General features: G+C 36.9%; 1 long non-coding RNA gene across 1 annotated transcript in view; it reads right to left on the bottom strand.

The window, feature by feature from the left end:
• Positions 1 to 751: 751 nt before the first annotated feature.
• The window catches only part of LOC102601238 (uncharacterized), a 27,690-nt gene continuing 14,831 nt past the window's right edge, over positions 752 to 13,610 (bottom strand). Inside the window, exon 3 of the long non-coding RNA XR_367077.2 lies at positions 752 to 1,035. This is a non-coding gene — a long non-coding RNA (uncharacterized lncRNA). The remainder of the gene's footprint in view (positions 1,036 to 13,610) is intronic.

Raw genomic sequence — 13,610 nt, 5'->3', positions numbered from 1 at the left:
GCATGGATCTCTTTTCCAAACATTCTGCGACCTTCTTTGTAAAGGAATGTTTGTTTTCAATTGCCTCGGAAGTTGGTAAACCAATACACTTGCATCAAGAAACAATTAAGAAGACAAGGCCTAGTTGTGCACGTGTGAAAGTGTTGGTGGATCTCAAGGGAAAATTTCCGAAATCAGTGCAGATGAATATAGGAAATCCTGACACGGGAGAAATAAGGTCGAGCATGATCTCAATTCAATATGATTATGTACCTAAATATTGTTTTGAGTGCAAGATGCAAGGACACAATAAAGATAAATGTAAAATTGGGGTAATGGCTAGAAGAAAGGAAGAACAACTCAATACGATAGAGCAGAATCGACAGAAACAAGAGCAACAACCACTAATGCATAAAGGGCATGCTAGAATTCTGTCAAGTAGAGAAGTACTCGGAGATCTAGGAAATTGGAACATAGTAAAAAATAAAAGAAGCAGCCCTGTAAATACTAATTTACCTATCACTGAGGTGGATAATAAATTTGATTCCCTTGCACAAGAAGGTGATACCAATAACGGGGAGGATGATAACATGACTAATAAGGACAAAGCATCAGTTCACGTAGGAGAATCAACAAAGGATTGGATCAACAAATCATTTGGTCTAGTTAGACAAGATGAAAAAGAAAAACAAAAAGAGCAAGTGGGAAATCATAACAATGAGAATCTTATAGTTGAATCTGCTCAACAAAATCTCATGGGTACCAAAGGAAGTGGAAATGAACAAGATAGTAATGAAAAAGTGATACCTTCAGTGGAATCCGATGGTAAATCAGCAAATACGAGGGAAAAGTATCAAAATAGTAATAACAACGACAGTCCAGATTACATTAAAATACATGAGATTAATAGCCAATCCAAAGAAGAAGAAAAAGAAGAACTTAGCAACAACAGCCCCATAAGCATTACTTCACATCATAAGGAGGGTCGAACCGAAAATAAAAAATTGTAAATGAATGTGGGAGACTCTGAATCTGTTTGTGCGAATTCCAGCAGCCCTGCAAAACAATCAGAACAGTCATTTCAACAAGTTAGTGAAAAGAGGTTAAACAGTGATTAGATTGAGTTACCTCAATCTCCAAATGAGGTTTTACATGAAATTCTTATACATAAAGAGTCAGAAGTTGAGTAGATACAATCATATGACAGTAAAAAAATCCTCACAGATTTTCATATTGAAAAAGAAGCAGACCTTTCTCCAAGAAGTACTATGTCAATGACGTCAGCAAAGAAAGGAAAGAAAAATGGCAATGGTGAACTTAATCAACCCATCAGAACACAGCCCAAAAGACAGGTGACTAATAAACAACAAAATTCTCTATGAAAGCACTCATATGGAATATTCAGTCGGTGAGGACTCAAAATGCTTTTCAAAGAGTCCAAATGCTTCATAAATTTCACAAATTCAATTTTGTTGCTTGGATGGAACCATTCCAATATGAAAGATGTTTGATTAGATTCAACAAAAGGCTTAAAATGGCTAAGGTGTTCGCAAACAGTAATGGAAGATATGGTTGTTTGTTAATCATGGGTTCGATGTGGTAGAAGTGAGAAATTCCAACTAACAGATTACTGTACATATCAGAAATCAGACCACAAATTTTATTATGGTGGTGACTATTGTATATGCCAAATGTGACCGTAATCAGAGATTTGAACTTTGGGAGGAAATATCACATATTGCTGAAGGGCAGGATCATCCATGGATAGTAGGATGGGATTTTCATGTGGTCCTGAATGAGTGAGAAAATATTGGTGTACTACCAGTGGTGGGGTATGAGGTGGAAGATTTCCTTTATTGTATAGAATCTAATGAATTGGATCATGTTCAATTCAAAGGCAGTCCTTTCACTTGGTGGAATGGTAGGACATGTAGTGACAACATCTTTGAAAGATTAGACAAAATTTTGGTCATTAGTGTGTTCCAGGATCACTTTAATGTCATGGAGGTGGAGCACCTTCCAAGAACAGGCTCGGATCACGCCCCTTTTCTTTTCTCTTGTGACAATAGGGATAATAGATTCATAAAACCTTTTAGGTTCTTGAATTTCTGGACTAAACATAGAGGTTTTAAAGAGATTGTAAGATTGAATTGGGATGATGAATTCTCGGCCAACCCTTTTTTGCATTTCAAAAGAAAGATAAAGAAAGTGAAACAATCTCTCTCCTCTTGGAGCAAGGATAGTTTTGGGGATATTTTTCAACAACTCATTAGTAGAGAAGAAATAACTAGAATCAAGGAAAAAAACTTTGAGGAATTTCCTTCTCCCGAAAATAGAGCTATTATGCAAAGGGCCCAAGGCATAATACTCTAGATATCTCCATCTTGAGGAGAAATTTTGGCAACAAAAAGTAGGTTATGATTGGTTTGAAATTGGTGATAGAAATACAAGATTCTTGCATACTTTGGTGAAAGGAAGAAGGCAAAGAATGAAGGTAACAAGAATGCAAAATATTCAACGGCAATGGCTAGAAAATGAGGATGAAATTTCTATTGAAGCAGTAAATCATTTTCAGAGTCAATTCCGCCAGGACAGGGATGAGACAAATATTACTGTAACGACTCGAAAAACTAGTAGGTGAAACTAGAGCCTAACGAGTGTGTTGTTGAGTTTGATATGAGGCTTTGTGTTGTAAAATGAGTTCCCGGGTGTAGATTGAGGGGTTTAGTGGTTAAACGTCAAGGTACGACCCCCCAAGACCAACCAAGGGTCCTTGAGGGGGACCCTAAAGCCTAACCCCACGGCTGCCCCAATTAGCCAAAAGCTTTCAAAAAGATGAGGACCTACGGATGGGACCTACGCCCCGTAGGTCCATCCACGCACCTTGGATGCCATCCGTAGGTCAAGGCCCCAATTGCCATGTTCCAATCCCAAACAACGACTTTGCCAGTACGGCTTGTGGACCCACCCACGGTCCGTGGGTGGTGTTTCGTTAGTGGCACCTGCAATTCTGTCCAAGCTCGACCTAAGTTGGGAGCAACATGGTAAATTCCTAATTAGTTAGTTATGGGTTGGGGATGGTTTAATTTGATTAATTAGAGTTATTTAAGGCTTTTAAAAGTATTAAACACCCTTTTACAATTAATTATTTCCTAAACACAAAATAGAAACCAACGGGGAAATTTTTTGAGCTGGAAAACTTTTTCGTAGTAACTTGGAATTTTTCAGCCTAGTTCAGATTTGGGCAAAATTGGAGTCATTATAGTCTAGGGAAATCTTGTAACAATTGGATTATCTATTTATGAATTTGATTACATGAGTAGTTACATAAGTCGTTAAGGAATCCGTACGACTTTACGGAATTGAATTCGGGTGAGTAGAAATTCCAGAATCGATCTTAGCGTGAACGATATTTTCTGAGCGTCGTTGGTTAAAGGTGTGTTGTGAAATGGGGGTCTTGGAATTATTTAAATAACTCACTGATTTCGTGCAGGCCGCTAGGGTGGGATTTCTGCCGCCAGGGCGGGGCCGCTGTAGCGGGGTGAGGACCGTTGTAGCGGGTCCAACATGACTTCAAGTTGTAAATAAACTCCAAAATGTGTTTATTCTGCACTTTTCGGTTTTTAGAGCTAAGGAACGAACCAGAAGAGACTCTTGACAGTTTTCCACTACTCTTGAGGCTAAAGGTAAAATTTTAACTCCTCGAATCTATTTTTTGATATGTAGAACGTAATCTAGTGGGTAATTATCGATGGAGGAGGGTTTTGATCTAGAATCTCTGGTGGAAACAACCCTATTTTGGATACTTGGGATTATGGATATAGTCTAGGGTTGTTAGAATTGTTAGTAATTCAGGTAATTAGTGGTTGTTTATTGATTCCCGTGTTATTATGATTGTTTGTAGACCAAGAACAAGCGAAACAAATTCGGAAAGGGAAGGATCAAGTTTCTTAGGGTTTCAAGCTTGTTTCGAGGTAGGTGATGGTTGTTATTCTATGATTGTGTGATGTATGTTCGTTCTTGCTTTATTATGATACACGTATGTATGTGAATGATACATTATTGGTCACACTTGTTGTAAATGGGATAGATAAACGAAGACTTCCATAAATCATGACTTGGTTGTATGAACTTGAGAATATACTTGTGATTGCAATTGTGGTGCATTGAAAGGATCGGTTGCCATGTTCTGGCATACTAACTTGGATCGGTTGCCCCATTTCGGCATAATTATGGGACCAGTTTCCATATTCCGGCACAAACATTGGATTGGGTACCACGTTCCGGTATGCAAACTATTTGAGTTTGGGTTCCATGAGAGGACCAATGACTTGTCATAATTGTGTATCTTGAGAAATGTGAAGTTGTTTGTTGTTCATAAATGTTGATAATATTGTATATGTGCGATTTATGCATGTGATTATATTGTTGTATTGACTTACTTATGTTACACTTAGTGGGATCGCCGCGTGATCCTACCAATACACTATGGTTGTGTAATGATACGACACTTGCTCTTTCTTTGTTGAGTACAGGGCATTTTCTGGCGGCTATTGACAGACCTTGTCTAGAAGATCAGTGATCACTTCGAATTCAAGCGTGAGCCAATTCTTTCGGGCTGCCATGAGTTCTCTTTCGTCTATGTCCACCGTTTGGTACTTAGACTTTCTAGTTAGTTACTAGTTCATTGGTGTGTGGTTGTATTCCTTCTTGTTTAGACTTGTTGAACTTTAGATGTTTTGGTACATTGACTTTCAGGTTCTAGGTTATTTCTTCCGCATTTGTTTAGTTCGTTGTTAGATCTTTTAAAAGTTTATGCTAACTTAAGTTTTTCGCTATTTACTTGTTTCGTATCCTTAAATGCTTTATTTTTGGTTTAGTTGCTTGGATTGTATTGTAGTACTGGTTCTCCCTCTAGAGGGTTTGTGTGGGTGTCAATCACGATGATCTGGGTCGTGACAAAGTTGGTATCAGAGCCTAGGTTTGTTGATCTCGATATACCAAAACAATTCTAGTAGAGTCTTGCGAAACAGTATGGGGACGCCTTTACTTTTCTTCGAGAGGCTATAGGACTTTAGGAAATATCTCTGTTTTCTCTTGTCTCCTTTCGTGCTATGACTTGATTCCAATTGGTATCTGGCGATTCAAATTGGTATATAACCTCCTTCACTCTTATGTCTGCCGATGTTTAATACTAGATTCAACGGCGTCAGGCCTGTAGCTCCCATCAATGCTACAGCTAAGGAATCTGCAGCGAGAGGTCGCGGTCGAAGCAGGGGTAGAGACCGTGGAAAAGTGGTGCTAGCTAGAGATAGGGTACCGGTTGAAAATATTCTCCAAAATGACACCCCTCCCGTACATTACGAAGATATTAAATAGGATATTGATGTTGAAAACATTGAGGAGGCGGGACAAGAGGAAGAGGTGCAGGCTGAGACTACCGATATTCCACCCATAGACTCGGTGTTAGCTCGACAGATCATGTCATTCTTGAAAGGGTTGGTTGGTCCTGGAGTGCTTCCTTCTGTTCAAACAACTCAAGCTCATTCCATTCCCCATGTTGCTATCACTACCCCAAGGTGGGTGGAACTGGAGGTACTGATGCTTTGTTTCGTCCTTTGTTGAGTTTTGTTATGACTGGTAATGAGCATCAAATGTTGACTAAGTTTTTGAAGCTAAAGCCTTCTGTATTTCTTGGTTCTGAGAGTGAGGATGCTTATGAGTTTATCTTAGATTGCTATGAGAGGCTTCATAAGTTGGGAATTGTCCATCAGCATGGGGTTGAGTTGGTGACCTTTCAACTTCAAGGTGACTAAGTTTTTGAAGCTAAAGCCTCCTGTATTTCTTGGTTCTGAGAGTGAGGATGCTTATGAGTTTATCTTAGATTGCTATGAGAGGCTTCATAAGTTGGAAATTGTCCATCAGCATGGGGTTGAGTTGGTGACCTTTCAACTTCTCTTCAACTTTACCTCCACTTACTTGGACCCAATATCATGCTTTGTTTCTAGAAAAGCATGTGCCTAGAACTTTGAAGGATCGTAAGAAGGATGAGTTCATGGCTTTGGAGCAAGGTGGTATGTTTGTGGCTGCTTATGAGGCCAAGTTCCATGCTTTGTCTAGATATGCTACTAAATTGGTGACTACTGAGGAGGAGAGGATCCATTTATTTATTAGGGGATTAAACTCTGAGTTGCAGGTATTATCTGTTCAAATGACCTCTGTAGGGAGAAGCTTTAATGAGGTGACTGACTATGTTAAGAAAGTGGAGGGGGTGAGGCGAGACAGTCATGCTAAGGCATTGGCGAAAAGGGCCAAGAATTCAGGCAACTTTCAAGGTTCTTATTCCAGAGGTTCAGGGAGGCCAATTCAGGATAGTCAAGGAGTCGCACCTTCAGCGGGAAGCATGCCATCTTTTGATCGTACATGTTACAACTGTGGTGAACCTGGGCATATAAGGAGAGATTGTCCCCACCCACGTGTGCTGGATTCCGCGCAACAACAGTCTAGAGCAGTGGTACCCATGTGGAATGGTAATAATGGTCGAGGGCGTCCACAAGGTCGGCAAGGAGGTAATCAGCGAGGCCGTGCAGGTAGAGGAAATGGTAATACAGGTAGAGGTAACGTGCAACCAGGTAGGGAAGTGGTTTGTCAAGATGATAGGGCTCAGTGTTATGCTTTTTCAGGCAAGAATGAAGTAGAGGTGTCTGACGCGGTGATCACAAGTGTTATTCTTGTTTGTGACCGGATGACTAATGTGTTATTTGATCCGGGTTCTAATTATTCTTATGTATCCGTGAGATTTGCCTCAAAGTTTGATATGATTTGTGATATACTTGATACCCCTATCCATGTTTCTACCCCAGTTGGAGATTCAGTCATAGTTACCCATGTCTATCGTGCTTGTCCTATTTTGTTTATGGATTTTCAGACTTGGGCTGATTTGGTGATTTTGGATATGACTGATTTTGATATAATCTTAGGCATGACTTGATTGTCCCCCTATTATGTTGTGCTTAATTGTAATACTATGTTCGTAACTCTAGAAATTCCAGGAAGGGAAGAATTAGAGTGGGAAGGGCTATACAAGCCTAAGTAAGCTAAGATCATATCCTCCATTCGGGCTAGGAAATTGATAGGGCAGTGTTGTTTGGCTTATTTGGCTCATATTAGGGAAGTTGAGATTGAGGCTCCATCCATTGAGTTTATTCCTGTGGTGTTATTATTTAGAGAAGTGTTTCCTAATGACTTGCCTGGTATGCCTCCGGATAGAGATATAGACTTCTGCATTGATTTAGAACCTAGTACTCGTCTCATTTGTATCCCTCCATATCGCATGGCTCCAGCAGAATTGAGAGAGCTTAAGGCTCAAATCCAAGAGCTTCTTGATAAGGGACTTATTCGTCCTAGTGCTTCCCCATGGGGTACTCCAGTTTTTTTTGTTAAGAAAAAAGATTGTAGTATGAGAATGTGTGTAGATTATCGGCAATTGAATAGGGTCATTATTCGAAACAAGTATCCTTTGCCTCAAATATATGATCTTTTTGACCAATTACAAGGTGCATAAGTTTTCTCCAAGATTGATCTAAGGTCGGGTTACCATCAGTTGAAAATTAGGCCTGAGGATGTGCCCAAGACCGCGTTTAGAACCCGTTATGGGCACTACGAGTTTCTAGTTATGTCTTTTGGTTTGACCAACGCGCCTGCAACTTTTATGAGTTTAATGAATGGGGCGTTCAAGCCATTTCTTGATTCGTTCGTCATAGTCTTTATTGATGATTATTGATTCTTTTAGTTATAGTCTTTATTGATGATATTTTGGTCTATTCGAAAAGTGAGAAAGAGCATGCCGACCATCTTGCATTATTTTGGGTGTTCTTAGGAAACAAAGGTTGTATGCTAAATTTTCGAAGTGTGAATTTTGGTTGACTTCTGTTGCATTTTTGGGGCATGTAGTTTCGAAAGAAGGGGTAATGGTAAATCCTCAAAATATTGAGGCGGTTAATAATTGGGTTCGGCCTAGTTATGTGACAGAAGTTAGGAGTTTTGTGGGGCTTGCTAGCAATTATCGTAGATTTGTGAAGAATTTCGCTTCTATTGCCACTTGACTAATTTGACCAAAAAGGAGGCACCATTTTAATGGACTGAAAAATGTGAGGAGAGCTTCCAAAAGCTCAAGACTCTTTTGACCACCGCACCTATTCTAGCATTACCGGTGGAAGGTAAGGATTTTATTGTTTATTATGATGCTTCACATTCTAGTTTGGGTGTTGTGTTGATGCAAGATAAGAATGTTATAGCTTATGCATCGCGTCAACTGAAGGTGCATGAGAGGAATTATCCAAACCATGATTTGGAGTTGGCAGAGGTAGTGTTTGCTCTTAAGATCTGGCGACATTACCTCTATGGGGTGAAATGTGAGGTGTTTACTAATCATCGTAGTTTGCAGCATGTGTTTAGTCAAAAGGATCTTAATTTGAGACAACTAAGGTGAATGGAGTTACTCAAGGATTATGATGTGACCATTCAATACCATCCGGGCAAGGCTAATATGGTGGCAAACACATTGTGTCAAAAAACAGTGAGTATGGGTAGTTTGGCTTGCTTGAGTATATCCAAACGACCTTTGGCTAAGGAAATTCAGACTTTAGAATCTAAGTTCATATAGTTGGGCATCTCAGAAAGAGGTGGGGTGTTAGCTAGCACTGAAGTGAGATCCACATTCATTAAGGAGATCAAGGCCAAACAATTTGAAGATGAAAATTTGGAGGAGCTTAGAAAGAAGACTGCAAATGGTAAGGCACAAGAGACCATTCTTGATGCAGAAGGCAGGGGCGAATTTATGTACTAATTTTGGGTCACCCGAACCAGTGGTCATCCGACTAAACTCGATATATTACTTCTATAATTATTAAAGAATATATTAAATTAAAACTTGTTGAACCTGTTCTCAAAATGGCTGGATGGTTCACTGGTACCACTGCAAGATTTCAACTCACAGGTCGCAGGTTCGATCCCAGGCAGCCCCAATTCGCTTCAATTTATTTTTATTAACTAAAAACACATTTCATATATCACTTTAATTTTAGGGTTTTCATATAAAAAAATCTTGTCATTACTTATAATAGGAAATCATCAATAGCTAAAGAATTGATTATCTCAAACTTACATATTTTGCGGATGTAACTTGTAAGGAATGTGTTTCATATTATATTATCAATTTTGAAGTGTGTGATTCCTTTTTTTTTAATGTGAAATGGGTGTGATTCCCTTTTTATTTTTATGTGAAAGGGGTGTGATTCCCTTATTTTTTTAAATGTGAAAGGGGTGTGATTCCCTTATTTTTTTAAATGTGAAAGGGGTGTGATTCCCTTATTTTTTTAAATGTGAAAGGGGTGTGATTCCCTTATTTTTTTAAATGTGAAAGGGGTGTGATTCCCTTATTTTTTTAAATGTGAAAGGGGTGTGATTCCCTTATTTTTTTAAATGTGAAAGGGGTGTGATTCCCTTATTTTTTATTGTGAAAGATATGCGATTCTCTTATTTATTTTAAATTTTCTAGTTAAATTTGTGACTAAGTTGAATAGCATTGGTGAAGAATTTTTGAATGGATGTTTAGTTTGTAAGATAGAGCGGAGATATTTGAAAATGTAAGTAATAATGCTATTATAGATCGTTTTCAAAATATGAAGTCTCGTCGAGTACAATTGTAAACTGATGATATTTTTTGTGGTAATGTAATTTTTATGTATTGCTCGCTTAGTTATGTTATTATAAATTTTTTGATATTATCTTTAAAGCAATGGTGCACCCGTTTTCTTAAAATCCTGAATTCGCCTCTGTATATATATAATTAGAAGTTTGGACAAAAACTACTAAATTCATTTACCCAATTATGCTCATCGGAATCCAAATTAATTAAGGTCGTTAAAAACAAACCCCCCACACAAGGTGGTTAAATAAAAAAATAGCAAAGAAGAAGAAGAGTATGATCGTAAAGCACATTGTCGTCTCTAGAAAATTGTCCCCTTTGGTTTTTACGAGTCAATTATGCTGAAATTGAGATGTTTAACGTGCATTAATATTTCCATCTTTACTAACAATTTTTTCCTGGACAAAGTATTGTTAATTACTTTTATTTTTTGGAAGCTTATGAAAATATATTACTTATTATTACCTTATATACCCTTATATATAAGTGAGCAAGAGAGGACGAACACTGCAATTAAGAATTGTACCAACAACATTATCAGTTGTACGACTAACTTGGACGAGTTTGATTGGTCATTGAATATCTTTTTATTTTTACTATGAAAGCAAGTCTGCACGTGTATTGTTCTTCTTTCTCATCAAACCAAATTTTGTTTCCTTCATTTGCATACCACTGTTTTCTTCAATTGATTTCTAATTTCACAACTTTTCGTTTTAATGGTTCTCAAATTTCATCGTTCTTCATCTGATATTAAGAAATTTATTGTTCAAATTGTGAGCTATTTATGTTTTTTGAGGTTTTAAAGCAAATTTTCTTTAGTTATTGCACTCTCATTATCTGTAATCGTCACTTGTTCTTTTGGGTTGTTTCCTATTGGGTTTCAATATGTATCTACCAATTATTTTTTATATTCATATTTGAATTGAGATATTCAGGTGCAATCTTATGAGATGTGTTGCAAATTCTGTGTTCTGTCGTTAAAATTTATATTGCATGGTTAACTTAATTTAAGAATTGGTGCAACAAAGGTGTTTGATAGTATGTTCGAACCAACTAAAAGACTTTTTCATTTCTTTTTCCTACAGATACTATTCCTCACTTATACATTTGATATTTACATGATTTTTGTAGTGTAGGGTGATTATTATCAGAAAGAACAAGCAAATTTGAAGGGATGTGTAGTGATGGATCATTGTAAAATGGAGCAAAACAGGGCAATCTGAGACTCAGATCCTGTCTCTTCTTCTTCTTGTGGGATATGGTATGTTTAAAATCCTTCGGACATCAATCACTACAACTTTACAAAAAGAGAAATGTTGTATTTTTCATATATTTTAAAAAAAACATAGACAGGGAGAGCGAGAGAAAGAGATATGAGCAAGGTACAGTGAAATTACTTCATTCTTAGTGTTCCAGAATGATATGCGCTTGAGAATCACGCCTCGGTGAGCTTCTCTTTTCTATATTTATTCATATTCACTCTAGATTGTACATCACTCCATGTACTTAAATAATGGTTGCATTGGTATTAATCTACAAGGTGTGGTCATCTAGAAAGTGAGTACTAAATACCTATGGAAAATAAAATACTCATTCGCTTTTTCGTTACATGGTTACAGATGGGAAAATCAAGAGTAGGGATTAAGATATAGAGGGCTGTTGTGATTAGTTATATTTACTAAGAGCCACAAAATCAGTATCTTTTTATGTTCATTATGGTTGTGTTGACACATTATTGGACTTAGTCCAGAGAGCTAATGTATCTCTCAAGAAAAGATTGGAAACTACATATAAGATGTAGATTCTCTTAATGGTGTGAGGTCTTTCGAGAAAAACCTTACAATCATGGCAGACAATATCACAATCATTTACAAGCTTTATGCAAATTTGAACGTTATTACCGCAGACTTTTGGGTTTGGAGTTCATAGTTGCTCCTGTGAAGATGAAACATTTTCTTTCCCTCTTAGGCTTCTTTTCACTTTAAATTAAAATTCATTCACTGACTTTTAAATTCTTGGAAAGTATTGTTTCAATATGTTGATAAAGTTCTTCAATCATGTAGATTCTCTATTTTCAACTTATTCAATATATATTGTGTCCATTTTCAGATGTTGAAGGAATATTTAGATTCAAATCGCACTAATATTACCCTTATATATAAATGAGCAAGAGAAGGATGAACACTGCAATCAATAATTGTAGAAAAATCAGAGAGATGCCAAACACCAGCTTTGCCAACCGGGAAGAGCTTTATTCATCTTCTTCAAGTAGTGGCACCGTTTAGGACTACCACTTTTATATGGTATTTGCACTTGACTACTCCACTGCCTCTCACGTTACTTCTGCTCCTTCATGTTAGTATTGAAAACATAGATAATATACTCAACTCCATTTGCATATCAAATTGTGAATCTAATATTGTGCATTATCTAATACATTCAAAAATCAACACCACATTATTGGACAATTGTATATTTGTAGCTTCTGATTTCCTTGTTTATTGTATCATTGTGTAACAAATAACTTTTTTCTTTTTGGAAGACACTCTTATGGTCTTATTTCCATGTCATTTTCGAGTTGTCCAAGTACCTTCTAAATTACTCGCTCTTTCCTCTCCAATATTCTCTCGTTGTTATTAATTTCTCTATGTGCACGCATGCATGTGTACCACCATATATATCCTTTTTTTAGAATGTTTTATTCATACTTATCAGACATTGTAACATTTTGTATAACAGAAATTCTTTTAAAAAATGGTCTGAATTTTGTAGGCTTCAAGTGATTTACTGATACTATACATTACATGCGTACATTCTGATATTTTCTTGGGAAGAAATCAGGGTGGTCGTTCTTTTGTTTGATCAGCAACTAAGATGCTATCAGTTTTAGTTTGTGAGATCTCGAATATTTAACCTACTTGGTATTTAACTTCTTGATAAAATTTCAATTAAGGAATACTATGATAGATTCCTGATTTCTTTTTGGGTGATCCTTATATAATGCTTGAAAATGCCAAGGCAGCTACATCAATCTGGAGACAATTATGCATTCGTATTTCTTTTTCAAGAGAGTCTTATGTCTATTAAAAGGGTTATTGATCTTTCCTCTAAGAACCAAAGGGGGGCATTCCATTAAAAGAATCCATTTTTCATGCTTAATTTGATCATGATGCTACTCTTTGTTCCTTTTGTTTTGTTGAGGCAAGGTATATTGGTATACGATGGTTTGCTCTTTGAATGACTCATCCAATCATCTCTTTTTGGGTTCGACTTCCATTATCTTCACTCTTAATACCCTCTCTCGAGTAAACAAGGGAGAGAGAGAGCAGGGGTAGAAGGATCAAGACAAATGGTTATGACGATGCTTGACTCAAAGGGGTAAGTAATCGACTGTAGAAATTAGTTTGCTATGCTATGTTGTGTAATTATCATATAGTGCGGTTAAACTGTACAAGAAAATTGATGTACCAATTTTCTAGAGGAAAAGGAAGAAGTCTGAGTTGATTTGGCTAAGAAGCTTAGGAAATTTAGAGAGCATATGTAGTAAAATTTGCATGCAAGCACAAGAGAGACATTATTATAACTTGGTTTGTACCATTTATGCATAGATTTTTTGAAGATATGCATGCATTTGTCCTTTCCTAAAGTTTCAAATATATGCTTTCTACTCGCATCAACCTAAAATCAAAAGAAAATTCTTAATTTCAAATACAATGAAGTAAAATAGAATTTCCTTAGTTACTCTGATGTGCATATGTGAAAGCGGCAAGTCTGCTTAGTGATGTTTCCTAGATATGATTCTGGTTATTTTCGTAATATTTCTCCTTGTGTCTGTCTCTTGGTATTAAATTTCTCTATGTTATTCCTTTCAATTCAACTAATCTCCTCTTTTATTTGTAATCGTTCTTTTCACTTGAAGAAA

The sequence above is a fragment of the Solanum tuberosum genome, unplaced genomic scaffold, assembly GCF_000226075.1.
Source record: "Solanum tuberosum cultivar DM 1-3 516 R44 unplaced genomic scaffold, SolTub_3.0 scf00059, whole genome shotgun sequence".
In the NCBI taxonomy this organism is placed as follows: domain Eukaryota; kingdom Viridiplantae; phylum Streptophyta; class Magnoliopsida; order Solanales; family Solanaceae; genus Solanum; species Solanum tuberosum.
This window is presented reverse-complemented; position numbering and strand designations above follow the sequence as displayed.